At 39.3% G+C, this 13,164-nt stretch overlaps 1 long non-coding RNA gene across 6 annotated transcripts in view; it reads right to left on the reverse strand.

The window, feature by feature from the left end:
• The window catches only part of LOC117665992 (uncharacterized), a 127,213-nt gene that overhangs the window by 37,094 nt on the left and 76,955 nt on the right, over nt 1–13,164 (reverse strand). The window contains exon 1 of one of the 6 annotated variants that reach the window (XR_004591549.3): nt 9,974–9,993. The exons of the other annotated variants lie outside the window; for them this stretch is intronic. This is a non-coding gene — a long non-coding RNA (uncharacterized LOC117665992). Of the gene's footprint in view, nt 1–9,973; nt 9,994–13,164 lie in introns of those variants that run through there. 6 annotated transcript variants of the gene reach the window in all.

Consider the following 13,164-nt stretch of genomic DNA (forward strand, 5'->3'; position numbering starts at 1 on the left):
AAAATTAAAGCAATCCACAAAGCTCCAGCCCCCCAAAACAAAGCAGAGCTTCAGGATTTCTTGGGACTACTGAATTTTTACAGTGACTTTTTAAAACAGAAAGCCACCATTGCTGAGCCACTCCATCGACTTTTAGGAAAGGCGGTCCCTTGGAAATGGGGAGAGGAAGAAGAGTCAGCTTTCCGGAACATCAAAAGACTACTCTCTTCAGACAGCGTCCTCATGCAGTACCATGAGACACTCCCCCTGCTTCTAACCTGTGATGCATCGCCATATGGAGTTGGGGCTGTCCTCAGCCACCAGCTTCCCAATGGATCAGAAGCGCCCATTGCGTTCTTTTCCAAAATGATGTCCACGACTGAACGCAACTACAGCCAGCTGGGTTTGCTGGATTATCCTGCGGGCGGCGGAGTCCCTCTCCTTGGCCGGGATGACAGAGACTCGGCCGCTGGAGTTCACCTTGGACCCGGGCTGTGCAGCTGAACTGCGGTAGGTCCTTGGGCTCTTTCCTCCCTTCTTCTGCTTGCGCTCCGGGACTCTGGCTGACTGTTGTGGCGGGGCGACCCTGCAGCTGTCGCTGTGGATGGTGTGGTGTTTGTTGCCAGCCGACCCTGTTGGGGTAATGGTAGTCGACCTTGCCAGGGCGGTGCAGGCCTGCCTCGTCGGGTTGGTGCAGGCCGACCTCGTCGGGGTGGTGGAAGTCTGCCTCGCCAGGGTGGTGTAGGCCGACCTCGTCGGGGTAGTGCAGGCCTACCTCGTCCGGCTGGTTTCCCTCGACTCCCCTCCACCTTTTCCGGAGCTGGTCGATGTGACATCTGCAGGTTCGTCCGTCTTCCAGCTCCACTTCATAGGACCTCGGGCTGGTCACTCTTCCAATCAGTCCTTTCAGCCACTTCGGATGGCCCTGGAAATTTAGCGTGCGCCCATTTTGGTGAGTGTGTCTTTGGTGAGTCTCACCATTTTCTCTACCTGCCCGTTTCCAGCCAGCCTGTAAGGGGCGATGAGGGCGTGCCTAATGCCCAACTCTGCTAGGAAGGCTTCCATGGTCTTGGAAGTGAGCTGGGGGCCGTTGTCCGAGACCAGGACGTCTGGGAGGCCATGCGTGGCGAACAGCCGGCAGAGTGCCCTGATGGTGGCCTCTGTCATGGTGGTGGGCATCGCGATTACCTCCAGCCATTTAGAGAATCGTCAACCACGATGAGGGGAGACTTGTCATCTATGGGTCCTGCGAAGTCGATATGAATTCTCGACCAGGGGCTGCTGGGCGTCTCCCACTCCGTCGGCGCCGGTCTCACCTCCTGGCATGGGTCACATCTGGCGATCCACTCTTCAATGTCTTTGTCTAGCGTTGGCCACCAGACATAGCTCCGTGCCAGGGCCTTCATCCTGACGATGCCAGGATGCCTGCTGCGCAGTGTCTCTAGGGTCTTCTTCTGAAGTGCATGTGGAATCACCACCCTCTCGCCCCAGAGGAGGCAACCTTTCATTGTGGAGAGTTCGTGTTGTTTCCCAACGAATGGGCTGAACTCTTCGCCCACTCTCCCAGTCCCGGCCAAGGAGAGGGACTCCGCCGCCCGCAGGATAATCCAGCAAACCCAGCCGGAGGCACCAGACAAGATCCAGCGTACTCGACGGCTGAGTTCCAGACAGTTCCATGGCAGGAACTGGAGAGGACAGAAGCCCAACCCGCCCGGGTCAACAACAACGAGAGAACTGAACCGCACGGGTCAGGTAGGGCTATTAGATGCCCCACCTACCTGCGCGACTACGTGACCTACGTTGGTCACAGATTGACAGACTAAGAACTAGGAGGGGAGGGGTGTTGTGTCCTTATATGGGCATCCGCCGGTGGTTGGCTAATCCACCGGCGGGAAGTTTAAATAAATTGGCCGGCTAGCTTGCCGGAGCTGTATATAAGGAGGGCTCGGCAGCTCAGCTGGCAGTTCTGTATGAGCTGAATTAAAGTGCTGAACAGACCTCTGCTGAGTCGCGTCTTCTTTTCCCTGCCCCGATCTAACAATGTCTATCAAAATGTTGTTTTATGAATGTATCTTCTCTTGCTTTTCTTTGGGAAATTAGTTTTTTGTTCTAAAAAGTAAAAGAATGCATCACTTCACTGAAGTGAAGTCAAGAGAAATGCTATTTAGTTGTCAAAAAAGAAAGGGAGGTATAGCTTGTCTCTGCATAAATTCATTGAAATAAAGAATAGTCTACTATTTACAGATTTTCTTTACAAAGACCCCCTCAGAGTGACCAAAAATAGTGTAATCTTTTACTTTTTAAAATACAGGAACAAGACCCTTCTTCCTCTTTTAAAGACTTACGCCTGCCAAAATGTTAAAATAAAACAAATTACTGTTTCCGGTTCATACGGCATGTTAGAACAGGTTACGCTGATCTATTAATTTCAGTTTGGGGTGGCATTGTTTTTGTTTGTTTATTTCCACTGCAAAGATTTGGATATGTTTTCTGACTGACTCTCTTTACCAAAGAGCCAAGAAACTGCAAGCAATTAAATGCTTTGCCATTTATTACTCAGCATCTGACTGGTTCCATTTTTGTCTTCTCTTGTAGCACATTCTTTCCTGTTCTACACTGGGGAAACCCATCCATCAATGTTTCTTGAGATTTGTATGCATTTCCATTTCTATGTTGGTTGTCAGTTGCTGCTAATTTTTAGGGATAGGAGAAGTCTATGACAACGTGATGATGGTTTTCCAGGCTTTTATTGTGTGGTTAGCCTGCCTTATCTTCAGTGCTGAGCGAGACATGACTCTTCCTTGCAGACAAGAATGAAGCCATAGGCAGAGATAAGATTTCCATTATTGCAGTGCACAGAAATCAAGGTCTGTATGAGGAATTGTACTGCAAGGTTTAAATGCTAGGTTTTTCCCTCCAGCCTTCCAACTCAGTGGATACTTGCCTCTTTTCTTAATGGCCTTGGAACCCCTCATCAATATAGACAGAACAGTCCTTTGTAGTTCCTGTCTTGCTAGCTCATTCTTTATGTTTACAAGCATCTCAAATGGAGCTTCTCATATCCTATTAGTACTTTAATTGCCTATATAACATCATTTCTGACTTTGTGACCACATCTCCATGACTGTCCTAACCTGGTCCTTCACGCCTTCCAATGGTACACTTATTGCCACTGTAACTTTTTTTTTTTGGCTTTAATTTATATGCCACCCTTCTCCGGAGACTCAGGGCGGCTTACAATGCATTAAGTAATAGGCAATAGCCTTCATACTTTTGTATATTTATACAGTCAGCTTATTGCCCCCACAATCTGGGTCCTCATTTCACCTACCTTTGAAAGGATGGAAGGCTGAGTCAACCTTGAGCCTGGTGAGATTTGAACTTGCAGTAATTGCAAGCAGCAGATGTTAATCTCTTAATAACAGTGCTTTAGTCCACTGTACTACAAGCTCTTATTGAGCCTCTTACTGACCTCATTCACCTTGCCTCCTGCTATTAAATGAATTTTCTTTAATTATGCAGAAAAGGGCAAGAGCTGTAGGTCTATCTGTGCTTGTAAAAGTTCTTGACTTTGGAAAGTTCAGCAATTAACTTTAATTACATGCACATAAAAAAAAAAAAAAAGAACTAGCCAAACGGGGCATGCCCAGAGCCTCTTCACATGTAACTTAGAAAAGCCAGGCAGAAATCTTTGATGTAAATAAAACAAGTCAAATGCTACATACAAGAGAAGAATCACATAATTCTTCATTCCTATATATACAATATGTAAACACAATCATGGATTGATCCAGACTCTTCATACTTAAAAGTCACATGAAATTGGTCTACTCTAAAGGTTCCATCCAATTGTATCTTTAATTGGATTTTAATTGAAAACTACTTTTATCCAATCTTGGATGAACAGGGGGAAATCAAATATGAAGTGATGTTGAATTGATCCCAGAGAGATCTGATACATATCATTTAATATGAAGACAATTTCATATTTTTGTTTGCTGAAATAAAAAAAAGCAGAGTGAGGAAACTGCATGGAATCAATGAAAATTAAAACTATGGGAGTTAAACGGTGTTCAGTTTCTTTTGTTCTAAATATTAATAAGTAGTCTGTATGAAAAAAATTAATTCCAGATACGTTCATAGACGTAAGGGGTCAATTTCTTAGAACTGGATCCTTAGTGAATGTTTTGTAATGATTAACTAACAGACTAAATTATAATACCCTGCAGTATTTTTTTTACTTGTCAGTGATATCATGGAGACACACTAACAGTACATAACATTCAATCTGTTGCAATATTCATTTAATAATATCAGCCACTGCAGTGCCAAGCAAAGCAGCTGTCACTTTTCAGCAAGATAATCATTGCCAGTTGCAGACATAGAAGAGAAAATTCTAATTAAAAGCCTGCTTTGAAATGCAATGCAGATTGCAGTCCAAAGGCTAACCAGGTTCTCACAAAATTGGTCACAGGAAGGTGCTGCAATTCTTTTTAAGAATTAGGGGATTCACAGTATTAACCTGTTTATATGTGTCAATGAAATACAGCTTTTTTTAATTAGCTTAAGTGGTGTTTAATGCTCAACATGTTAAAGAATTTGTGTGTCCTTATGCTATCCTAACTTGCTTCTAAAATTGGTGATCTAGTTGATTTCTGTGTTAATATTTCATAGGTATTTAAACTTGTACATAATTCATGTGTCAAACTCATTCAACCATCCAGTCTCTAGCATATGATCATCTTGAGAGATCTTGTCTTTCCTGGCTCTTCCCATTTAAATCCTTAATCCAGCCTTTCCCAAATTGGTACCCTGGATGTGTGAGCAAAGCAGTTTCCCCTAAGATTCTGTCCTTCAACACGCAGAATAAAGGAGGTTTCTCTGATTAAACAGGGTACGAATGATGGGACTTGGAAGTCCAAACCCACAGAGGTGGGTTTCAGCAGCTTCTGACCAGTTCTGGAGAACCGGTAGCGGAAATTTTGAGTAGTTCGGAGAACCGGTAGTAAAAATTCTGACTGGCCTCGCCCCCATCTATTCTCTGCCTCCCAAGTCTCAGCTGATAAGGGAGAAAATGGAGATTTTGCAGTAACTTTCCCCTGGAGGGGATGGGAATCCACGCCCACCCTGCCGCGCCCACCAAGCCACACCCACCAAGCCATGCAACGCCCACCAAGCCACATCCACAGAACCGGTAGTAAAAAATTTTTGAAATCCACCACTGATCTGGAGGATAAAAGATTGAGTATGGCTAATATTATTTAGCTTGCTCTTTTAACTATGTCCCCCCCCTTTTTTAATTAACCATCTTCTCCATTGACCAATTTCTCTTAGTATGTATTTTCTTTTTTCCACTTTATTTCATTGTCCTTTTATTTTTCCCATGACCCACTTTTAATCTTTTCATGTATGTGATCTTCACTTGGGTGACCACTATATTATCTCTTCTATTGTTTCACAGACTTTTTTTTAAAGTTTTGACCAAATTTATCCAAATCAAAATTACTGGCAAGGAGGATTTTCAACTTTTGCCAACTCTAGACAATTCTTTTTGGAATATGAATCTTGGTTTTCCTACAGAATAGCAAAACCAACAGTCACATTATTGCTCCCTGCCATTTGGAATTCCATAACACAGTGGAATCATGTTGGGGGCCTCACACATCCTTCCCTGGCCAGCACTTCCATGGTTGAAGATGAGAGAGGCTATATTTCAATAAATGGATAGACTACTGGTTTGAGGCAGATTGATCAATCTGTTTTCTTTTGCCTTACATTTTGCTTATTTCTTATTCTTTCTGCTCCTCATTTTGTTCTATACTTAGTACATTGTGGAAACTCAATAGGTTTACGTATATTTTTAATTCTCTTAATTGCTTAATGGTTTATTACTTACATACGCTTTCCCCAAATCTTTTATTTTTGTAATGAGAAATATATTGGAATAAATAAATCCCAGATTCTGATAGGCATGCATTTGAAATTTTAATTGCAAAAATGATGTTAAATAGTATGCAATTTTCCCCTTTATTTTATTCTAAACTGCTTTGGAAGACCAAGGGTTCAGTCTATATTGGACATACGGAACATTAGGTGAGGAGATTTAATTCCCCTGAAATTTTCTCAAAAATGTTGTTATAATAGCATCTAATTAATTAAAAAAACCTCACTGAGACTTTTTTTTAAAAAATGCTAGCCTCTGTACTGGGGTAGTCATTGCTCAGCTGGAAGATCTAATTGAAGGATTAAAGTCCTCCTTAAAATGTTGTGAATCTGATCTGGATCAGCTTCTCCTAAATTTATTTATTTTTTTTTTACATAAAACAACTCCAAAGGACACTGGTTTTTTTGTATTAAACACAACATGTATATGACTCTTGAGTTCAAACAATTAAAGAGGTTGGATTATGCTTTGATGTTCTGTTGTGAATTTAGAAGACTTCTGGTTTTCCATTCTGGAGAAACAAAATGTTGGGTTAACTGATTCTTTGGTATCATTTAGTAGGTATTTTCTTACTTATGTTAATGGTTTTACTGCACAGGAACTGCATGGTTCTTAATTTTTATTCTGCATTCTACATTGGAGATGCTGTTGTTCATTTATAAATGTTCATTAACAACTATATGCTGATATATTCCATTTATTTTTTTAATTAAATAATCTTTGCGAATCTGCTCTATTATGCATTTACATGACCTTTCAGACTAATGAAAAAAAACTAAAATGTCTAATTTTTCTACTTTTTTCTGGTCAGAGGTATGCTTCATTGTAGGAGTTATTTTTATTTTTCAGATTTGTGACTATTATGTCATTGTATTGCTTCTTTCTGTTTCCATTGTTCCTCATCTTTAATCTAAAGAGTTTGTCTCCCCCTCCCCAATATTTTAGTGCAGTTTCTGCCTATCCATATATGAGAATTGAGGAACCTGTGACCTTCTAGATCAATGTTTCTCAGGTTTGGCAGCTTGACATTCTGAGGACTTCAACTCCCAGAATTCTTTAGCCAGCAATGCCAAGGTTGAGAAACACAGTTATAGATGAATAATATCTCCTAGCATTTCTTCCTATTGACCCTGTTGATAAAAGGAAAGTCATATTGTCAATATCTGGAGGGCCATAGGTTTTGCATGCCTCTTCCTAAATCTTTCAAATTTTGTCATTATTTAATTCCTAGAGTTGTTTAGATATTATTTTAAGTCTAAGTCTCTCAATCAAAAGAACAGTTCTATAAAAGACAGTTGTATTCCAAGATAACACATATTTTTGCTTGATTTGTGCTCTCCCATTAAAATGCCACTTTGATGGAAATGCTTAATAAAAAGTAGACAGAACACTGGAACTTTTGTTCTAAGTCTTACATTAACTTTTCAAATTTCTTTCTGTCTGTCTCTCCCTCCCTCTGAGAAATATAACTAGAAGGACCAACGTTAGTAATTTTTAAGGTCCTTTTTATGTTCAGCTCATATTTTCAGTATGACTCTAAGAAATCAGAATTAAGTGGATATTATTATATATTTCCAGTTGTATTTTTTTTCAGTCCACCTCAGTTTTCTTGGCTGTCCTGTTACAGGGAAGAATAGACCTGTGTTGGGCCTTGGACAATTTGCTATATTTTTCCATGCTGTCAGACTTGCCTTTCTGGTTATAGCTGCATCAAGTTGGGGTTAGATGGTGAACAAAAATATTAAGTTCAAGATAAAAATAATACTCTTTTCTCCCATTTGTTTGAGGGTTTTCAACACACATGTTTAGCATTAAGAATAGACAAATCTGCCAATTTCAATTTTTCTCAGGTCTGCATTTTTAAAAGTTTGCATTAAAATGTCCATTATTTGGGTGGATAGTTTTCCAAACATATGTGTCTCAGTTCACAATTTCCCTAATGTAGACAGCATTTGGAAACAATTTTATATAAAATGATGCATTTTGTACATTATTCTTCTGAATACTTATATATCAATACTACCTTAAAAATGGTAAATTGCAAGAGAACTGCATTTTTTCAGTATCATCTAAATGTATTAGATTAGGGTTGGTAACAGATAACTTTACATATAAAATTAATTCATTTCTCCCCATCCTTAATTCAAATTGAAATGTTAAACTATCTTTGTTCATTTATTTATTTTAAAATATTCTAATGTAGTCCTAATGTATTTTCAAGGTGGTATATATCACCCAATGTTAGAATATAAGGCATTGATGGTAACAAAAGGTTAACAATGTTCACATTAAAAGCATCAGAACAGGAAAACAATCACAGATCAAAGCATCAGAAAAATGAAATTCACAAAAGTCAGCAAATCCTGAAAAAATCCAAAGTGGTGGCGCTTCATTGAAAATAAAACCAACTTCCCAATATTTAATCATTCTCCCTTCCTCCCTCCTTTACAAATAAAGATGAAGAAGAATTTTCCTACAGAAAAATAAAGATATGCTTTATTCTTGAAAAAAAAATTCCTGAAGAAAGCACTGGCAAATCATTTCTATATTGTTTGCAATCCATAAAGAGTTACGCTTGACATGAAGCAGTTTTTACTCGCACTAAGTATAGATCGAAGACAATGGTCTTAACACCGAAGTAAATGAATACTGAGATTAAACCATAATCCTATATAGTCAAAGAAACAAAACAATCACAAGAAAACAACATGGACAGTGTCTATATAGGTACTGGAAGTTAAACTGCACCTGTTCTAACCTACCCAACCTTGGCATCTTCCAAAAATTCTACAAGTTCTGTCACTGTTGTCTGAGGATGAAGAGAACTCCTTTCTGCAGGTCATTTTGCTTGGAACTCTTCTGCATTTAGTGGAAGAGTTCTATTTTACATACATATGACACACATACTGTACACACATCTTGGTTTTCTTTTAAAGGGAAAAGATGTTTATTCTTTTTGTATCAGCTCAACATAAAGCTATAAAACTCAATCTTGCTCATAATTAAATTCCCAGTCAGAATTTATTTAGCTTTTTATTTGCTCATAACTTTCACTTCTTCCTCTTCCTCCTTTTTTATATTCAATGCCAGATTCTGGGAAAGAGGATGATCCAGTTGATTAGATCATGGCTGTTTAAGCCTGACCTCATCAGTAAAGTAATTATGCATTTACCTAATTAAACACTTTAACAAATTTTTTTTCTCCAATTTGTTTATCCCCATGGTAACTCATTGGGTATAGCCTAACCTTGATTAGTTCAAGGTCATGCCACTCTCAAGAGTAAATGGTAGTGGGATGAAAGTATGATCTTGTCTGCTATCATGAGAGTAAAGGAGATGTAGCTCAACTCAGGAAGTAATTTGACTGTTCTCTTAGAAACAACTGAAACAGTGGCTGCAAACAAAACACATTCTACTATAGAGTAGTATTCTACAGCTTTTAACAATATTTTCTCAAATGGGTTGAATGCAGCTCCCATTATGCTCCTTTATGAAACTCCTTCCATTCTACATTCAAGGCAATATGGCCCAGGTTAATAAACAGATATTCCATGGTTCAAAACCAACATTTCCCTGTATTTTTATTCCTCTTTCTGGGTTATCTTTCCTAGCTTGGTGGTGCTTATCTTTAGGAGATTGGTGGAAAATTTGGGAGATGTAATCCTAACATATCTGGAAGACACCAGCTTGGAGACTAAAGAGTTTAACACACATTTGTCAGAGACTAAATTATCCATAAATAGCAATAGCACTTAGACTTAGATATGGCTTCACAGTGTTTTACAGTGCTCTCTAAGTGGTTTACAGAGTCAGCATATTGACCTCAACAATCTGGGTCCTCATTTTGCTGACCTCGGAAGAATAGAACTTTGAGTCAACCTTGAGCCGGTGAAGATCGAACTCCTGGCTATGGGCAGAGTTGGTCTGCAAAATGCATTCTAACCACTGTGCCACCAAGGCTCTTTGACCCATGCATGTGAAGCTCGTGGCACATTCATAGTTAAACTGTTAAAGCACATGGAACAACGAGGAAATAAAAGAGTGTCTTACGTGTTCCATAGGACACATACATGCCCGCAGCGTCTTCTCTACTGACTTCGGAAGCATGTGTGAGGGAAGAGTTCAGAGACTGTATTAATAGCAACATGCAGACTAGTAGAGCTCCTCAGAGAGCAAAAGGAGAAACAAGCATGCTGAATGGAAACACCCAAGGTTTGCAGAATGACAAACTCCCCCCCCTCCCTAAAAACAATCCAGTGAGGATTGGGTAAGGACTAACCTGATAAAATGAAAACCAAAAACCCGGGTTGGCACGGCTAGAACCAATACAATTGGAATTGCAGAGAAACCAGCTTCTGATTGACACCCAGAGATAACTTTCAATCAATAAGATTTATTTGACAGTAGAATAATGGCTTTCTTATTGTCAGGATCTAAACAGGAAATAGACAGGTTTCTATGGTGAATATTATTGACATCCTTTATATTGCACATAGCCTGGACTAGATGACCTCAAAATCTCATTCCAGCTGTCAGTTCTATAGGGCAAACAGCCAGGAAGATGAAGTCACTTTACTCACAAACAAAGCTTTGTTACTTGTGAATCAGAAAATTTCCAAGCTTGAGACAAATCATCCCAGGGGAAGTCTGAGAAAACATCAGACTTGATATATTTTTCCTTTCCTTTGGTGGAGTTTCTGTTCTTTACTAGCAATTCAATTGGTGACATTTCTTTGCATTGGCCATTCAAAGCTAAAGATTGCCTTTTCCCTGGAGCTTTTGTTAGAGGCTCATTTTTTTTACAGACTGATTTTAGGCACAGACTGACTTAGCAGAATTCAGTCCCAGTTTTGCAGTTTTTCTGCATAAATCAAGTTTTTCTGATCTGATTCTGATTTGGTGTTGATGCCTTGGTTTTAGGATGAGGCATTCTTAACCAAAATATCCTTTGGATGTTAATAATGTTAATAATAAAAAAGTAGATAATTCCTTTGTAATCTTTTGTCCTGAGGTGACAGCCTAGCATTTAAAAATGTATATATTTGAAGAATCAGAAGCTTTATACATATAGTAATACAATAGTGTATATTTGTGCTATGTGGACATAAATCCACTAGGGACAATACTGACACCAAGCTTCCTTAATCTGAAATCCCTCAAGCAGGCTTGAACCTTTCTTTTTCTATTTGCTTTTCCATTAAAAGCATTGACTGCCTCCTTAAATAATTTCCATCTTATGTGTACGGTCTACTTGGTCTGCAATGATATCTTAATTTATGACAGATGATATCCCAACTTTCTAAATTTTTCCCTTGGGTCACAACTGAGAAAGCAGCAGAATTATAAAGAACAAAGAACAGCTGTTCAAAATGTCCCTAACTAGAACCGGTGTTTCTCAAACTTGACAACTGTAAGACTTGTGGACTTTAACTCCCAGAAATCCCCAGCCATCAGTCCACATGTCTTAAAGTTGCCATGTTTGAGAAACGCTGAACTGGATAATGTTTCATTACAAACATGATGATGACACAAATATTTTAATGTTACCTAGTCATGTCCATCCTTCCCTGTCAGTTGGCAAGAATTTTGCAACTTGATAATTACAGCACAAGATTTTTTCTAGTACATCACAGGGGCATCCATGCATAAAAAACAGGCGGAGCTTTGACTATGGCCATTATTTTGATCATGCCCTGTGGTCATCCAGAAGCACATCTACCATCCTTGGATTCTCTCTTCAACATATCACCTCATCTGAGCTTAGCTCCAGCTTTTGTACTGTGTGTAATCAGTCCTTCGTGCTGTCACAATAAAGGTCAATTAAGGGCTACAGAAACATGACGACTTCGCAGGCAAATGCAAGTTCCTCAGGATGTGGGGTAGATTGGGACATAAAATTTATTAAAGTAGAATCCGAAATAGTGCAACTTTGCCCCTAGACTGAAGGATGGAGGGGAAGCATGCAAAAGAGCCTTGGTGGTGCAGTGGACTAAGTGCTGTTATGTAACACTTAGCTGCCAGCTGCCTGCAATTAGTGTGAGTTCAAATCTCACCAGGCTCAAGGTTGACTCAGCCTTCCATCCTTCCGAGGTAGGTAAATTGAGGACCCGGATTGTAGGGGCAATAACCTGACTTTGTAGAAACACCGCTTATGGGGGGCCAAAAGCCCTAATAAGCAGGTATATACAAAAGAATGAAGGCTGTTGCTATAAGTGCATTGTAAGCCACCCTGAGTCATCGGAGAAGGATGGCATATAAATTGAATTAATAATTAATAAATAAATAAAGTGTGCTTTCCCACACATTTGCTGTACAAATGTTGCTCCTGGATTTCTACCCACTTCTAAAAGGCATTCTAAAAATTTGCATTTGGAGATGCAGAAGAAGTAATCATGTCACATGCTTGTCCCAGTTCCACTCTTTGTGGGCAAAAGAGCAAAGAGTCACATTATGGCTGGTTTTGTGTGGAGAGAACAGTGAAATCGTTATTAATCTGGGTTTATTAATGCATGTACTCTATGTGCATGCCCAACAGCAGCCAATACCACTTTTTATTATTTATGTAGTATGGACAGCTGCCGATTGATTGTCAGTGTGGTTTTGGCAACTCTGCCGGAACATTTTATTTACCCTTGTTGACTGTGAAGAGTTTATGCAACTTATTTATCTTATTCTAATCTTATTAATCATCCAGTTTCCTTCAGTGAAGATTGCCTTTATGAACCAGGGACAATGGATAACAATACATTTTTGTAAATGGTGCTTTAGTACACAGGGCCAGTGAAAGAAAAGTTGTTAAAGCCTATTTTTAGTCACATAGAATGAAAAAATAAAACGTGTCCAAAAGAATATAATCATCCTGTAATATGAGTATGCGTGTGTAGATTGACACGTAGATGTGGTTATTTAGCCAAAGGCAACATTTGACGTACTGTGGTTTCAGTCTGTTCTGGATGGGATTGTAGGATGCTTAAAAAGATCAAGCTAGCAGGTCAAGATTATTTTCATAGTCATGTTTCCAGAAGGATAACTCTTTTTTTTTTCAGTCAAGAAAACAACATGGGGCTTTACAGAAAAACTTATTCCATAAATATAAAATACATTTGTTTATCTTCAAGATGTCATCAGATTCTCTGAGGATTTCCTCAAAAAACATTTTACGGTTATGGAGCAGCGACTGTTCTGATGATAAATCACTAATTCATATCAGAACAATTATTGCTGGCAGAGAGATGATATAA

This window comes from Pantherophis guttatus, chromosome 1, assembly GCF_059756535.1.
Source record: "Pantherophis guttatus breed Tessera chromosome 1, ASM5975653v1, whole genome shotgun sequence".
Classification (NCBI taxonomy): domain Eukaryota; kingdom Metazoa; phylum Chordata; class Lepidosauria; order Squamata; family Colubridae; genus Pantherophis; species Pantherophis guttatus.